Here is a 15,478-nt window from a genome sequence, read left to right on the forward strand (position 1 = left end):
CTGCTATTTTCAAACATTTTATACTTTTACTTGTGGCACTTTAAGTACATTTTGATGCCAAAACTTTTCGTACTTTTACTCAAGTAAATGTTGAATTCCGGACTTTTACTTGCAACAGAGTACTTCTACATCGCAGTATTGACACTTGACCCCCCCCCACCCCAGAGAGACTCCAGTGGACACACACACAATGATCATCATTCCCATCCAGCCAGTCCGACCGCTCCCAAAAACCGGCAGAGTGGGTGTGGAGGAAACTATAACCACACCCACAAAACACCCGCCAAATCTCCTGGAGGTCCCCCAAGGCCAAGTTAAGTGCCATCCGTACCTAGGGGCGATACTAGGGCCTTTGAATGCACTCCCCAATACCAATACCGTCAGAGGAGCCCCATCCCCCCCCCCCCCCCACCCTCCAATCCTCAAAAACCTGTGGTGGAAGAAGTAGGCTACTCAGATATTTTACTTAAGTAAAAGTAGCAATGCCACAATTTAAGAATACTCTGTTACAAGTGAAAGGCCTGTGTTCAAAATGTTACTTGAGTAAAAGCAGGAAAGCATCAAAATGTACTTAAAGTACCAAAAGTAAAAGTACTAAAATGTTTTTAAAATAGCAGATCTACAAGCTCACAACGCGTCGCATTGTGAGCTTGTAGATCTGCTATTTTCAAATAGCCTATGTATAAAAATAGGGCTAAAGTGGTTAATGTATGTTTTATAATGTAATAATTTATATCTACAAAGTAACTAGTAACTAAAGTTTTCAAATAAATGTAGTGGAGTAAAAGTACAATATTTGGATCCGAGATGTAGTGGAGTAGAAGTAAAAGTATAGACAATTGGAAATACTCCAGTAAAGTAAAAGTACCACAAAATTGTACTTAAGTACAGTGCTTGAGTAATGTACTTAGTTACTTTACACCACTGACAGCTGTCATCAATTTGTCACTGTCCTGTCATTATGCAACTCTATGCAACTGTGTGTCACTTTGCTTCTTAATCACTCACGCACTTGTCATACTGCATTGCATCAGTGGTGGAAAAAGTACTCACATCTTTTACTTACGTAAATGTATCAATACTCCAGTGTAGTTACAAGTGAAAGTCTGGTAATAAAAATGTACTTGAGTAAAAGTACAAAAGTATTGGCATCAAAATATACTTAAAGTACCAAAAGTAAAAGTACTCATTGTGCAGAATGTCCCATTTCACAAGTTAAAAATGTATACAAATCTCTTGAAAATAGCAGACCTACAAGCTGACAATTGTGAGCTTGTAGATCTGCAAGCATAATTAAAAACCTAGAAGAGCATCAATGTGCAAACAAACAGGCAATACAAATCATGGACCAGAAACCAGTGACATGGCACCATTGTGGCATTTTTAAGAAAACTACTAATATTTTTGAATATTTTCTGTTTTGTTGTTTGTTTGTTTTTTCAATATCAGACTGTTTTTAAGTTTTGTATAATCATGTTTCACCTCTGTTTTCTGGACTGAAAAGCAGAAAGATTTGGACAAATTGTGAAAACCTTTGCAAAAAACGGTGTGAAACGAAACATTCTGCATAATGAATTACTTAACATTTTTGCACTTTCAGTGTATCTTTGATGCCAATACTTTTGTACTTTCACTCCAGTGACATTTTTATACAGGTTTTCAACCCTTTTCATATCAAGGACCATTATTTATTCAGCATTTGAGCCACGGAACCACCGTTTGATGAGATTTTAGCCTCTCAGACCCAGAACCCAGAAGAATATTTTGTTGTCGTTTGAAGAGATTTTGTCACACAATTCCATGCTGTATTGACGTTGGTGCCAATAGGAGAGATAACAGGCAAACATTGATCAAAATAACAATTCTTTAATTAATTAATGCAGATGTTTAACAATAATTTAACTCTTGAGAGCGTAAAATGGAACCAAATGGACCCTCACGGCGTGAGGGTCCATTTGGTTCCATTTTACGCCCTCAAGAGTTAAAGATCTATACGGGTCCATTTGGTTACCAACTCTCCATCATTTAGCACGGGACCACCTGGAACCCCTTCAACGACCACTGGTGGTCCCCGGACCACTGGTTGAGAGCCACTGTTATACAGGACTCTTATTAACAGAGCATTTCTACATTGTGGTATTACTTTAGCCACTTAAGTCGTTTTTCCATCGTTGATGCCGACCCGCCCAGGGAGGCATTCAGGCCTTGCATGGGTTTCGTCTACGGGCTCATTTCACTGACAAAAAGCTAGAAACTGATACATCGAGCAGCTGAAACTGATGATGAAACCGAGAGGCAGTCAGTGTGTCTCCTGTCTTCAGTGGTGTAAAGTAACTAAGTACATTTACTCAAGCGCTTAAGTACAATTTTGAGTTTTTTTTTCATTTTTTCATTTTTTATTTTCTATACTTTTACTTCTACTCCACTACATCTCAGAGGCAAATATTATACTTTTACTCCACTACAACTATTTGACAGATTTAGTTACTAGTTACTTTGTAGATTTGGATTATTATTACAAAACGCAAAAACAAGACGCATTGTGAGCTTGTAGATCTGCTATTTTCAAAATATTTTCATACATTTTGAAAACTTGTGAAATGGGACATTCTGCATAATGAGTACTTTCCACTTGTAAGTACATTTTGATACCAATACTTTTGTACTTTTACCCAAGTACATTTTGAATTCCGGACTTTTACTTGTAACAGAGTATTTCTATATTGCAGTATTGATACTTTCACTTAAATAAAACATGTGAGTACTTTTTCCACCACTGCTCCTGTCTTCAGTGGTGGACAAAGTATAGACCTATAGGGGTCTTCAACAGGGGGTCCGGGACCCTAGGGGGTCCTCAGAGTTACAGGGGGGGGGAGTCCAAATCTTTTTTCTGTCTTTTTTTACATTAACCACTTGAACCCTAGAATCCCTATTCTGAGGGGAACATTAGCCCAAAATAGCAGAAGTTTGGTGGTTAAATGTCTGTGATTAACATGAATCCAACATAGGCCTGTTATTATAGAAAAGAGAAGTCAATAAACCAAAAAACATGAATTTACACAACATGTATGATAGTGCTGTCAAACAACAAGTCTATGATAATTGTATGAAATATGTAGTGGGGGTCCCTGCTTCATCCCTCTCTCTCTCAGCTAAGGGGTCCTTGGCCTGAAAAACGTTAAAGACCCCTGGTATAGCCTCAAGTATTCAAAAATACTGTACATTTTATTTTTAATATCAATGCATTGCCGTTTATAAAACACATTTCTAAAATAGTGAAAATAACCATATAAAAAAGTATTTGTATTTGGTTAAAGGCACTCTAATAACACACAGCAGCAGAGGGAAACAGGAAACAGCCTTAGAACTTCCTCAGTGATTCTGATATAAGGATGTTAATTCCTTGCAATAAACAGAACACTATTCATAATAGATGGGAAAACTCCTCTACACATCATCATTTACATTTTACATTTATCAGACGCTCTTTATCCAGAGTGACTAACAGTAAACAAGGTAAACACATACATAGAATGCAGAGAGACAGTAGTGTCTCAGTAAACTGGATCACAGGTAAACCAAGAACCTAGCATCAGTCTAAACTAATGGTTCTCAACCTTTCCAGGCTGTGAACCCCCAAGATAATAATATTTGAACTGGGGACCCCCCCCCCCCCCCCCCAGCATGTGGGGACTCCCCTGGGGGTCCCGACCCACAGGTTGAGAACCACTGGTCTAAACAATATAATATCAAACATATTTGAGGATAAACAAATGAACCAAAGCAACTTAACATGCTGTCTAGATCACGATTTAACCTTTGCAGAAGTCTGTGTGGTCGTCAAGGCTAGGTCAAGTGCTACGGGCTAAGGTGTAGTCTGAAGACATCTCTGCCTTTGTTAACAATGTTTAGCTTCTTTTAGTTTGTAATGCCCTTATTTCACTCCTGGTTTCAGTTAGTTAGTCATTTAAAACACGTAAAGGTCCGTAGACTGTTTGCCTGTAAACCATAATGCTGCTGCTGCTGCCTGATGCTGCTACTTATCAGATACACTATAGTACAGGGGTCTTCAACTTTTTATGATAGTGCTGTCAAACAAGTCTATGATAATTGTATGCAATATGTAGTGGGGGTCCCTGCTGCCTGATGCTGCTACTTATCAGATACACTATAGTACAGGGGTCTTCAACGTTAGCTGAGAGAGAGATGAAGCAGGGACCCCCACACTACATATTGGATTCATGTTAAATGTGTGTTTTCGACTTAAAGGGCAAGACCACTTTGGTAGAGGTTTGGTTTGTGTAGTTACCTTGCCATGATGTAACTCCAAAGGTGGACAAGAAATGAAAAATAATTGCTCCATTAATTAGAAATTGATAATTAAAAATATGCTCCCCATTGACTTACATTGTACACTGAAACAGCTCTCAAAGTCACTCTTTTAGCCCATAAACGAACACAAACTAAGCTGATTCAGACAATATAGAACATCACCAAACCCAGTACTGTTTATTTTTTTAATAAAAATGTCAACTTCCTGTTGATTTTACTATTTGAAGATCCGGATCCGGATCCGCCGATCCAGTCAAGGTTTTCTTTCTAATAAAAATAGCTAAATCAACAGTAAGTTAACATTTTTATTTTAAAAAAAAAACAGTACTGGGTTTGGTGATGTTCTATATTGTCTGAAACCGACTTTGTTTACATTCGTTTACATGCTAAACGAGTGACTTTGAGAGCTGTTTTACTGTACAATGTAAGTCAATGGGGAGCATATTTCTAATCTATGCAGCAATTATTTTTCATTTCTTGACCACCTTTGGAGTTACATCATGGCGAGGTAACTACACAACCCAAACCTCTACCAAAGTGGTCTTGCCCTTTAAACCCTCATCATCATCATCATAACCTTCAACTTGAAGTATACAGTTGAGGGGCAGGCCCTCATTTTCAATGTAGCCGAGACACAGAACATAATAATCAACAGGAATATACATTTATATACATCGATATTAAATGCATGAATTAGAGGACAGAGAAAACTCAAACATATTCAAAGAACTAAGACAGATAGGCCGGAAATTAATTAAAACAGTTACAGTCTGGAACAAAAGTGTTGGAAACCATTTCCCCTAAATCGACCCAAGGAAGGCATGTGATCTGATTTTTAGGGACTTCTGGAGCTCATTCCAAGCAGATGGAGCACTAACAGAGAACGCTGCCTTGCCTAGCTCTGTATGAGTAAATGGCACCTTGAGCGTCAGGAAGTCACTCGAGCGGATCTGGACTGATAGGGACTAGACTCAATACTTTGTAAACTTGACCTTTGGCTCGGTACTTGGTCTGCTCTTTTTTTCCCTGTACACCAAACCTCTTTGCTCTACTTTTAGCTAATGTTCCCCCCAGCAATAGGGATGCTGGGGTTTAAGTGGTTAATGTAAGAATAAAATAATAAAGTTATCACACAAAGATTTGGCGGCCCCCTCCCCTGCGGTATATCTGAGGACCCCCTTGCCGCAGAGTTTTGCACCATCTGGAGACGGGATATGGCTTTATTTTTATTAATACCCGAGGAGAGGGAGTTACAGTAGTCCAAGTGGGATGAAATGAAGGCATGTATGACATGTTTCCAGGTCTGCAGTGGATATAAATGATTTTATTTTGCCAATGTTCCTAATCTGGTAGTAGCAGGACTGGACTACTCTTGACTGGGCAAAACATATAACAATTCGATAAAAGGGTTTACCAAACTTTTCTCAGTTGATTCTTCTGTGTTTTTTCCCCGTAGAATCCATTTCTGCCGTGTACATTTTTGTATTGTGCATAATTAATTAGATACGTATATGCTAATTATCTAATTAATTATGCACAATACAAAAATGTACACGGCAGAAATGGATTCTACAGGAAAAAAACAGATAAGAATCAATTGAGAAAAGTTTGGTAAAACCTTTTATCAAATTGTTATAGGGTTTTCCCTGTTATTTCCGCCCATGTGTCAAATATGCTAATTATCTAATCAATTATGCACAATACAAAAATGTACACGGCAGAAATGGATTCTACGGGATAAAACACATAAGACTCAACTGAGAAAAGTTTGGTACCCCCTTTTATTGAATTGTTATACTGTAGGTTTTGCCCAGTCTACTCTTGTGACTTGGGTGTTGAATGAGATGTCTGGGTCAAAAATGACGCCCAGGTTGCGGCCAGTGTGGCTGATATTTTGTAGCTATAAGGTAAGCTGGATCCCCCACTGGGGCTGTTTGGAGCGGTCTGGCGGTCTGGCCGCTTTTCGACCACCAGCCACAGCCCAGCGTTTTGTGTCGGGGAGAGGAGCTGGGTCTATGTCCCAGATCCAAGGGCTGACCCGAATTAAAGGGCTGTGTGACGACCGCACCCTTACTGGAGTAGAAAGGGCTCTGAAGCAGTGGTTTTCAACCTTTTTCGTGTCAAGGACCCCCAAATTGACACATATTAGCCCAGGGACCCCCGTTTGAAAAGATATGCCAGGGACTCAACCATTTAGATTTATTGGGGGTCCCAATCTACACTGTAGTATCATCATCATCAGTATTCATTTAACTCTGAGAGTGTACAAATGGAACCAAATGGACCCGTAAGGGTCCATTTGGTTCCATTTGTACACTCTCAGAGTTACAGACAGTTACAGGTCAATTTGGTTCCATTTGTACACTCTCAGAGTTACAGGTCAATTACAGGTCAATTTGGTTCCTAACTATTAATTTGTCTGGGGACCCCCTGGAACCCCCTCAAGGACCACTGGTGGTCCCCGGACCACTGGTTGAGAACCACTGCTCTAAAGGCCCTGACCAAAATAAATCAAGGAATTCCTTGCTAGGAAAGCATGCTTTCCTGGAGGAATCAACACTTTACACTTACATTCTTGGCTGGGGAGTTGGTTCATAGTCACTTTGACTACGTTGCCACCTCATGGTACACTGGCCTCTCACAGCTGCTGAAAGACAAACTGCAGACTACTCAAAACAAATTAATTTGGGTCCTTAAATTACCTGCCAAACACGAGTATAACCCTTGTTGAAAAATACACCCGTTTACTGCCAACAACGAGTATAACCGTTGTTTTTTTTTTTCAATTTATCCACAGAGAACCAGAGATATCACGATCCAAAGATTTCTAGCTCCATTCACTCCTTGGTTAACTTATTACTTTAAAATCCTGTATCTCGGCTCCAGTGTAATTTTTTTTTTACCAGTGGGGGAAGTAAAAAAAAAAAAAACCCTCTGGCAGGGAATGTGTTAAAGGAGTAGTTCACCCCAAAAAATTACGAGGCTTTATGGGGTGTGTAATCGATAGAAAACTAGAAAAAGTGCTCCTCGGAGCACAGGTCTCCGCCAGGTCAGGTAGGTTATTGTGGGGCAGCAATGTTCCGAATTCGCCAATCAAGATGGAATATGAAAAATCGGATGGAACCATCTTGATCACTTGACAGACTATAGAGACAATGGGTACCGATTTGCATGATGTTTGAATTTGTAGTAATATGAAAAAGAATAGTGTTGCAAAATCGGCCTCCCGGTGGAGCTATAATAGGGCAATGTTAAAAGGGTCGCATTTGTTCTTCAACGTAGTGCGAATGTGCGTGCAAAGTGTCAACGCAATCGGACGCTGCATTCATGATTTGTGGCATTTTGTTCAAAACGGGCCACTCCTGCAAACGTTAGATGTCAATGTTAGCCAATCAGGATGGAATATGAAAAATTAAACAGATCCATCTTGATCACATGACTATAAAGATCATGTGTACCGATTTGTGTGAAATTTGGATACATTCTGAAGGCTTATCAAAAAATTTGTTTTACATAAGCCTCCTGGTGGCGCTATGAAAGGCAAATGTGAAAAATGCAGGGCAGTTGTTTTTCCTTGGCCTCTGGGGAGTGTGCGTGCAAAGTTGCACGCAGATCGGTGCAGTTATAGTTAAAAACACAAATCGGCCTTTTATAGCGCCACCATGAGGCTGATTTGAAAATGTTCAAGTGGCATTTCTTCCTCGGCCTAGTGGGAATGTACGTGTGAAATCTCACGGAAATCGCAAGCTGCGTTCATGATTTGAGGCCTTTTGTTGAAAACGGAGCAATCCTGCAAACTTTGGAAGCCAACCTTAGCCAATCAGGATGGAATATGGGAAATTGGACAGATCTGCGTTGATCACATGATGACTATAGAGATACTGTGTACTGACTTGCGTGATGTTTGGATCAAATCTGTAGGAGTACTGTCAAAAAATGTGTTTTGCAAAAAGCGGCCTCCTGGTGGCGCTATAAAAGGCCTATTTGAAAAATGTGGGGCAGAGGTTCTGCTCTGGCATCCAGGGAGTGTGTGTGCACAGTTTCGCTGCGATCAAGCCAGCGGTGCCAGAGATTAGCTGTACACAAAATTACAGAACTAGAAAAAGTGCTCCTCGGAGCACAGGTCTCCGCCAGGTCAGGTAGGTTATTGTGGGGCAGCAATGTTCGGAATTAGCCAATCAGGATGGAATATGAAAAATTGGACGGAACCATCTTGATCACTTGACTATATGTGTACCGATTTGCATGATGTTTGAATTTGTAGGAGTAATATAAAAAAGAAAAGTGTTGCAAAATTGGCCTCCTGGTGGCGCTATAATAGGGCAATGTTAAAAGGGTGGCATTTGTTCTTCAATGTAGTGCGAATGTGCGTGAAAAGTGTCACCACAATCGGACGCTGCATTCATGATTTGTGGCATTTTGTTCAAAACGGGCCACTCCTGCAAACTTTAGATGTCAATGTTAGCCAATCAGGATGGAATATGAAAATTTTAAAAGATCCATCGTGATCACATGACTATAGAGATCAAGTGTACCGATGTGCGTGAAATTTGGATACATTCTGAAGGCTTAATATCAAAAAATGTGTTTTACATAAGTCGGCCTCCTGGTGGCGCTATGAAAGGCAAATGTGAAAAATCAGGTCAGTTGTTTTTCCTTGGCCTCTAGGGAGTGTGCGTGCAAAGTTTCATGCAGATCGGTGCAGTTATAGTTAAAAACACAAATCGTCCATTTATAGCGCCACCATGAGGCTGATTTGAACATTTTCAAGTAGCATTTCTTCCTTGGCCTAGTGGGAATGTGCGTGTGAAATCTCACGGAAATCGCAAGCTGCGTTCATGATTTGAGGCATTTTGTTGAAAACGGAGCAATCCTTCAAACTTTGGAAGCCAACCTTAGCCAATCAAGATGAAATATGGAAAATTGGACAGATCCGTGTTGATCACATGACTATAGAGATACTGTGTACTGATTTGCGTGATGTTTGGATAAAATCTGTAGGAGTACTGTCAAGAAATGTGTTTTGCAAAAAGCGGCCTCCTGGTGGCGCTATAAAAGGCTAATTTGAAAAATTTGGGGCAGAGGTTCTGCTCTGGCATCCAGGGAGTGTGTGTGCACAGTTTGACTGCGATCAAGCCAACGGTGCCGGAGATTAGCTGTACACAAAATGACAGAATGACGGACACACACACGGACACACGGACGGACACACACACACACACACACACACGGACGGACGGACAGGGGGCAAAACATACTCTCTCGCCATGCCTTTCGGCCTGGCGGAGACAATGACGGACGGACGGACGGACGGACGGACGGACGGACGGACGGACGGACGGACGGACGGACGGACGGACGGACGGACAGGGGGTAAAACATGCTCTCTCGCCATGCCTTACGGCCTGGCGGAGACAATAAGTACATTTTTGGATGAACTACTCCTTTAAGATTCATCCACATACACATCTGGGATTGGAGCACTTTAAAAAACTATTTGGTTGACAGTAGAGACAGTAGCGAACAGTATATGAGAACGCTGCTCACTTTCAAAATAGTAACACAAATTGCCAATCCAAGGTATCTGTTGAACTACTTTAAACCGGTGGGTGAGACTCACAGGTACTCCACCCGAGGCAGTTCAACAGACAATTGTTCCTTTTAAAAACCTCAGAATTAGAATAGCTTCTTGTACAGCGCAGCAGGGCAATGGAATGGAACACATTTCCTAAGGAAATAAAAAACAAGTGCCTTTCTAAGCACATTTAAAACAGCTTCAAAATAACAAAATATTAGCTTTTTGGTCAAATGATATACATTCCCTTTGCCCTGCTGCTGTTTGAGACCCAAATGGTCTCAAATGGTTAGGCTCGGCCTACTATACACTTTAATAGAGTGTTTGGTACACGCACTTTATATTATATACTGTGAACTTTATTATAATATAGTGTACAGTATTAAAAATAGGTTAAATGCATTGACTGCACATTTATAGGTTAAAATATGTAAAATTGCACTGACTGCACATTATTAGAGTATAGTTGTCTCCGCCAGGCCGAAAGGCATGGCGAGAGTATGTTTTCGCCCCTGTCCGTCTGTGTGTGTGTCCGTGTGTCCGTCATTCTGTCATTTTGTGTACAGCTAATCTCCGGCACCGTTGGCTTGATCGCAGAGAAACTGTGCACACACACTCCCTGGATGCCAGAGCAGAACCTCTGCCCAAAATTTTTCACATGGGCCTGTTATAGCGCCACCAGGAGGCCGCTTTTTGCAAAACACATTTTTGGACAGTACTCCTACAGATTTTGGCCAAAAATCCCCCAAATCGGTACACAGTATCTCTATAGTCATTAAAAGAAACGGCTAATTTCAGATTTTTCATATTCCATCCTGATTGGCAAAAATTGGCTTTCAAAGTTTGCAGGAGTACTCCGTTTCGAACAAAATGCCTAAAATCATGAACACAGCATGCAATTTCCATGAAATTTTGCTCACACATTCCCATTAGGCCGAGGAAGAAATTTGAAAATGTTCAAATCAGCCTCATGGTGGCGCTGTAACAGGCCGATTCGTGTTTTTACCTATAACTGCACCGATCTGTGTAAAACTTTGTATGCACACTCTCCAGAGGCCAAGGAAAAACCTTTGCCCTGCATTTTTCACATTTGCCTTTTATAGCGCCACCAGGAGGCAGACTTATGTAAAACACATTTTTTGATATTAAGCCTTCAGATTTGATCCAAATTTCACGCAAATAGGTACACATGATCTCTATAGTAATGTGATCAAGACGGATCTGTTTGATTTTTCATATTCCATCCTGATTGGCTAACATTGACATGTAATGTTTGCAGGAGTGGCCCGTTTTGAACAAAATGCCACAAATCATGAACGCAGCGTCCGATTGTGGTGAAACTTTGAATGCACATTTGCACTACGTTGAGGAACCTTTTAACATTTGCATGTTATAGCGCCACCAGCAGGTCAAAATTAGCAAAACACATTTTTAGAACAAAATGCCTCAAATCATGCATACAGTGTCAGATTGCTGTGCACAGCCTAGGAATAAATGGCACCCTTTTCACATTGGCCTATTATAGCGCCACCAGGAGGCCATAATAACCTACCTGACCTGGCGGAGACTTGTGCTCCGAGGAGCACTTTTTCTAGTTTCTTATCAATCTGTCTGATGTAGGCTATTGTTGATGTGTTGATTTTGTTATGCTGTATAGTATTTTTTTTGTTAAAGACTGAAGACCAGAATGGAAATAAGCCCTCAGGCTTTATTGTGTTTTCATCCTTGGTGATGCAATGTTGGAAAGTGCTTTTGTGCTCTTTATTTATGTCACCAAATAAAATCAGTCAATCAATCGATCAGGTACTTATACCTATAAATGTACTTATAGGTACTTTCCACCACTGACTCCTATTTGGTGTTTAGTTCAGTGCTTCATTTTCATGTCAAGGACCCCCAAATTGATATGTATTTGGCCGCGGCGCGGACCCCCATCTGAAAATGTTTCGTGTCAGGGAATCCCAGAAGAGAAGAAGAATAAAAATCATTAAAAATGTCCCAATACTTTCAAGATGATTTTTATTTTAATGTTCAAAAATAGCATATTTTTTACAAGCTGTGAGCTTGTAGATCTGCAATAATAATAGCCAACGTATGACATAATAACTATGGTTAAAATGATGGGCTGTATTTTTTTTTTTGCTGGTTTCCACCACTGAACCTGGGCTATTTAAAAAAAACGTCAACCTATTAATATTTACAAGCAACTTAGCAGAAAACGCCTTTTAAAAAAATCGCTTATAATAAATGGACATGGCAACACTCAAAGTCACATGGTCACATTCTAGGAAGGAAATCAGTGAGTGCATTGCAGTCAGTGCTGGAGGGTTTGTTAGTTGGAGAGTGGAGACCTTCACTGTCATGCACTAGGGTTACATGGCAAAAGAAGGGAGTCCACACATGATGCAAACATTTACATTTATATTTATTTGACTGTAACTTCAGAAATAAAGCAATAAACAAAAGGAATGGAATGAGGTGTGAATAAGTCAGTAGTCAGTTATGTATGCAGTGTGTGAATGGGTGGAGTGTGCTGTGTGAGTGTTGTATAGAAAGGGCAAAACTAAACAAAAGGGCTGAGCCCACTCAGGCCAGGTGGCAATCAAGACAGGCTCTGGAGAGGATATGGAGAGGTCCAATGGTTTCAAGGAGAGGACATTATATACTCTGCCACACCCAATACCCCAGGTGTAGCAAATTGGCCTGACGGCCTGCTCCACTCTGGCAATCACCAAGGCTGCCGGCTAGCCAACAGTGAGGCAGAGGGGCAGGGCTGTCACACCCCCCTCCTTAAGAATGGGGTTCCACCACATTATCTACAAAACAAAAAGAATAATTAATAACCAATACCAACAACAAACACTTTTTCTGAAATAGCCATCATATATAACAATGCCCCTACAGCCCACAACTACAAATGTCCATAAGTAAAGCTTAGCAAAATAACAACATGTGCCCTGTATCAATACCTGCTCAATACCTATGAATACCTGTTACCTCCTCCACACCATCCTGCCCCCAGCCTCAGCAACCTTGGTACCAGGAGCGAATTAAGAGAACCAGAGACAGGACAGTTCCCCCATTTCCCCCTTTCCCAACAGTTTGACTTGAGTAACATGGCTTTGTCACCTGTCGCTTCGTTTTAACTTTTTTGTTTTGGTTTGATGAACCTTTTTTCCGAACTGACCAAGGCCATTTTCGAGTGATCATATTTGGTACCTGATCTGCCCACACTGGAACTGGAAAAACACCCATTCCCATTCCTTGAATTAAAATAGTCTCTCCCGTGTCTGTTTCAGATGAAAAAGGCAACACAGAGGCCCTCACAAATGAATCAAGTGTACCACAGTCTCGCAGTACCTTTACTAGTGCCAGTAAAGGTTGCTTCCTTTGACCGCTAAGAACCCCTCCGAGATGAATGGTAGCCCATTCATCCACGGCTGCAAGAGCGTACTCTGCTGAGGCAACGCAATAGACCATATTCACACAGCGGCCATATTGCCATTAAGTCAATGAAATGCCACCCCAGTTGCCACCCCAGTTGCCACAGCAACGCGATGTTAAATTCCAAAATGGCCGCCGTGTGAATATGGACTATTGGCCTGAGTGAATTGGCCAATGCAGCAGGTCTAATCTGTGAGGTGGAGAAATTCTCCTTAGATCTGAGAACTGGACATTCATTTTTCCAATGTCCATTACCTTTGCAGTAATGACATACACCAACTGAGTTGTCCTGCATGCTTGATGTCACTCCATGGTCAGCCTTGTGGCCATGGAACTCAGAACCACTTGTTACATGAGAAAATGTATCCCTGTAACCTTGTGCTCTGACCACTGAAGTTGCTTTTGTGAACCAACATGTACTCGTCACCCAAGACTGCTGCTTCACCTGGAGTCTTTACCTTGTTCTCAGTTATGTATGTGGCAACATTACAAGGTACAGTGTTTTTGAATTGCTCCAATACCACCAGGTTAAAGGAGAAATCCGGACATTTTAAGTGTTATCTTTGATGTGTCGTTACTCACCTACCGACGTAAAAAGTGGCATTGTTTTTTTCCAGAGATTCCCCTGTCGTCATTTTTTCAACCCCCTCCGTTGTCATAATGGGAGCGCGTGGCATAGGGAAATTCGTCTATTATAACCGATGCAAAGTTATTTTTTTCTCTACTACTACTCATTGTGGAGTCTCATGATAGTCAAACATGCAGTGAAAGTTCCTGAGAGGCTACCGCTAATGCCGAACGAGCTAACGCTAGTTGCTTGTTTCACTACCTGGCAACACCAAGTTGCCAGGTTCTGGGAGAGAAACAAGCAACTAGCGTTAGCTCGTTCGGCACGGAGGGGGTTGAAAAAATGACGACAGGGGAATCTCTGGAAAAAAACAATGCCACTTTTTACGTCGGTAGGTGAGTAACGACACATCAAAGATAACACTTAAAATGTCCGGATTTCTCCTTTAAACAGTTCTTCAAATGTATTGACCTCTGACGATGAACACCAACGAGAAAACTGTGTAGTTAAATCTCGCACAAACTCAACATGAGACTGACCATCACGTTTCCTCCAGCTACGGAACCGCTGTCTATATATGCCTCTGGCACAAGATCATATTTTTTAAGCACTGCAGATTTCACCTGCTCATAATTCCTACAATCAATAGGACTCATAGCAGCAAATGCTTCCTGTGCTTTACCGGTCAGTACACACTGTAACATTAAAGCACAATCTTCATTTGGCCAATTTCTTGCATCTGCTACCCTCTCAAATAATAAAAAGAAGGTATCCGGATCCTTCTCATTAAACTTTGGAAGTAGCTTCAGATTAGTGCCAACATCAAAAGATGAACCATGTGCACAAGCCTTAGCTGACCCTTTGTCAGTGCTCAGTGAAGCTGCTGACAATTTAACCTGTTGGATCAACTCTAATTTCTTGTACTCCAACTCTTAACCTGGTAATCTCAGTTCTTTGTTTGAGTTTTTCCAATTCCAACAAATGTTGCTGCTTCAAAACCAAAAGCTCCCTTTGTTGCTTAAAACCTAAAACAGATTCCTCCTTAGCCTCATCTTCCTCATCATCTTCCTCCTCAACTTCCACCTCAACTGGCTGAAGGATCCCCTTCGCCACTAAACCTCTCATTAGACTGTCCTTCATAGGTGCCTTGAGCTTTTCTGTCACTGGAATTTCATATTGAGCGGCTATCAACAGTAGCTGTTCCTTGGTACATATAGATCCAACAGCTCCACTGATGGAGATTTAACAAAATCTTGGACGGAATTCATGTTTGTGTGCAGATTACCAAAAGTATAGTGTTGTGGCTATGGGTACAAGGCAAGTATAGGGCAGTTTAACCAAGTGGAACAAACCCCACCCTAATCTACCTAATTTGTCCTATCTACCTACCTAGATCAATCCTACGGTTGGCCACTGAGCATGAGGATTTCTCCCCTCCAGCCACCTATTGTGACCCTCAGAATCTGCCGCTACACACCACCACACTAAGGGTATATTAAAGAAGAAAAAAAAACTGATACCCTTTCGGCACCAGTCTCTCAGGGATTTGTTCCTAAAAA

The sequence above is a fragment of the Gymnoscopelus braueri genome, assembly GCF_963280865.1.
Source record: "Gymnoscopelus braueri genome assembly, chromosome: 14".
Lineage (NCBI taxonomy): Eukaryota > Metazoa > Chordata > Actinopteri > Myctophiformes > Myctophidae > Gymnoscopelus > Gymnoscopelus braueri.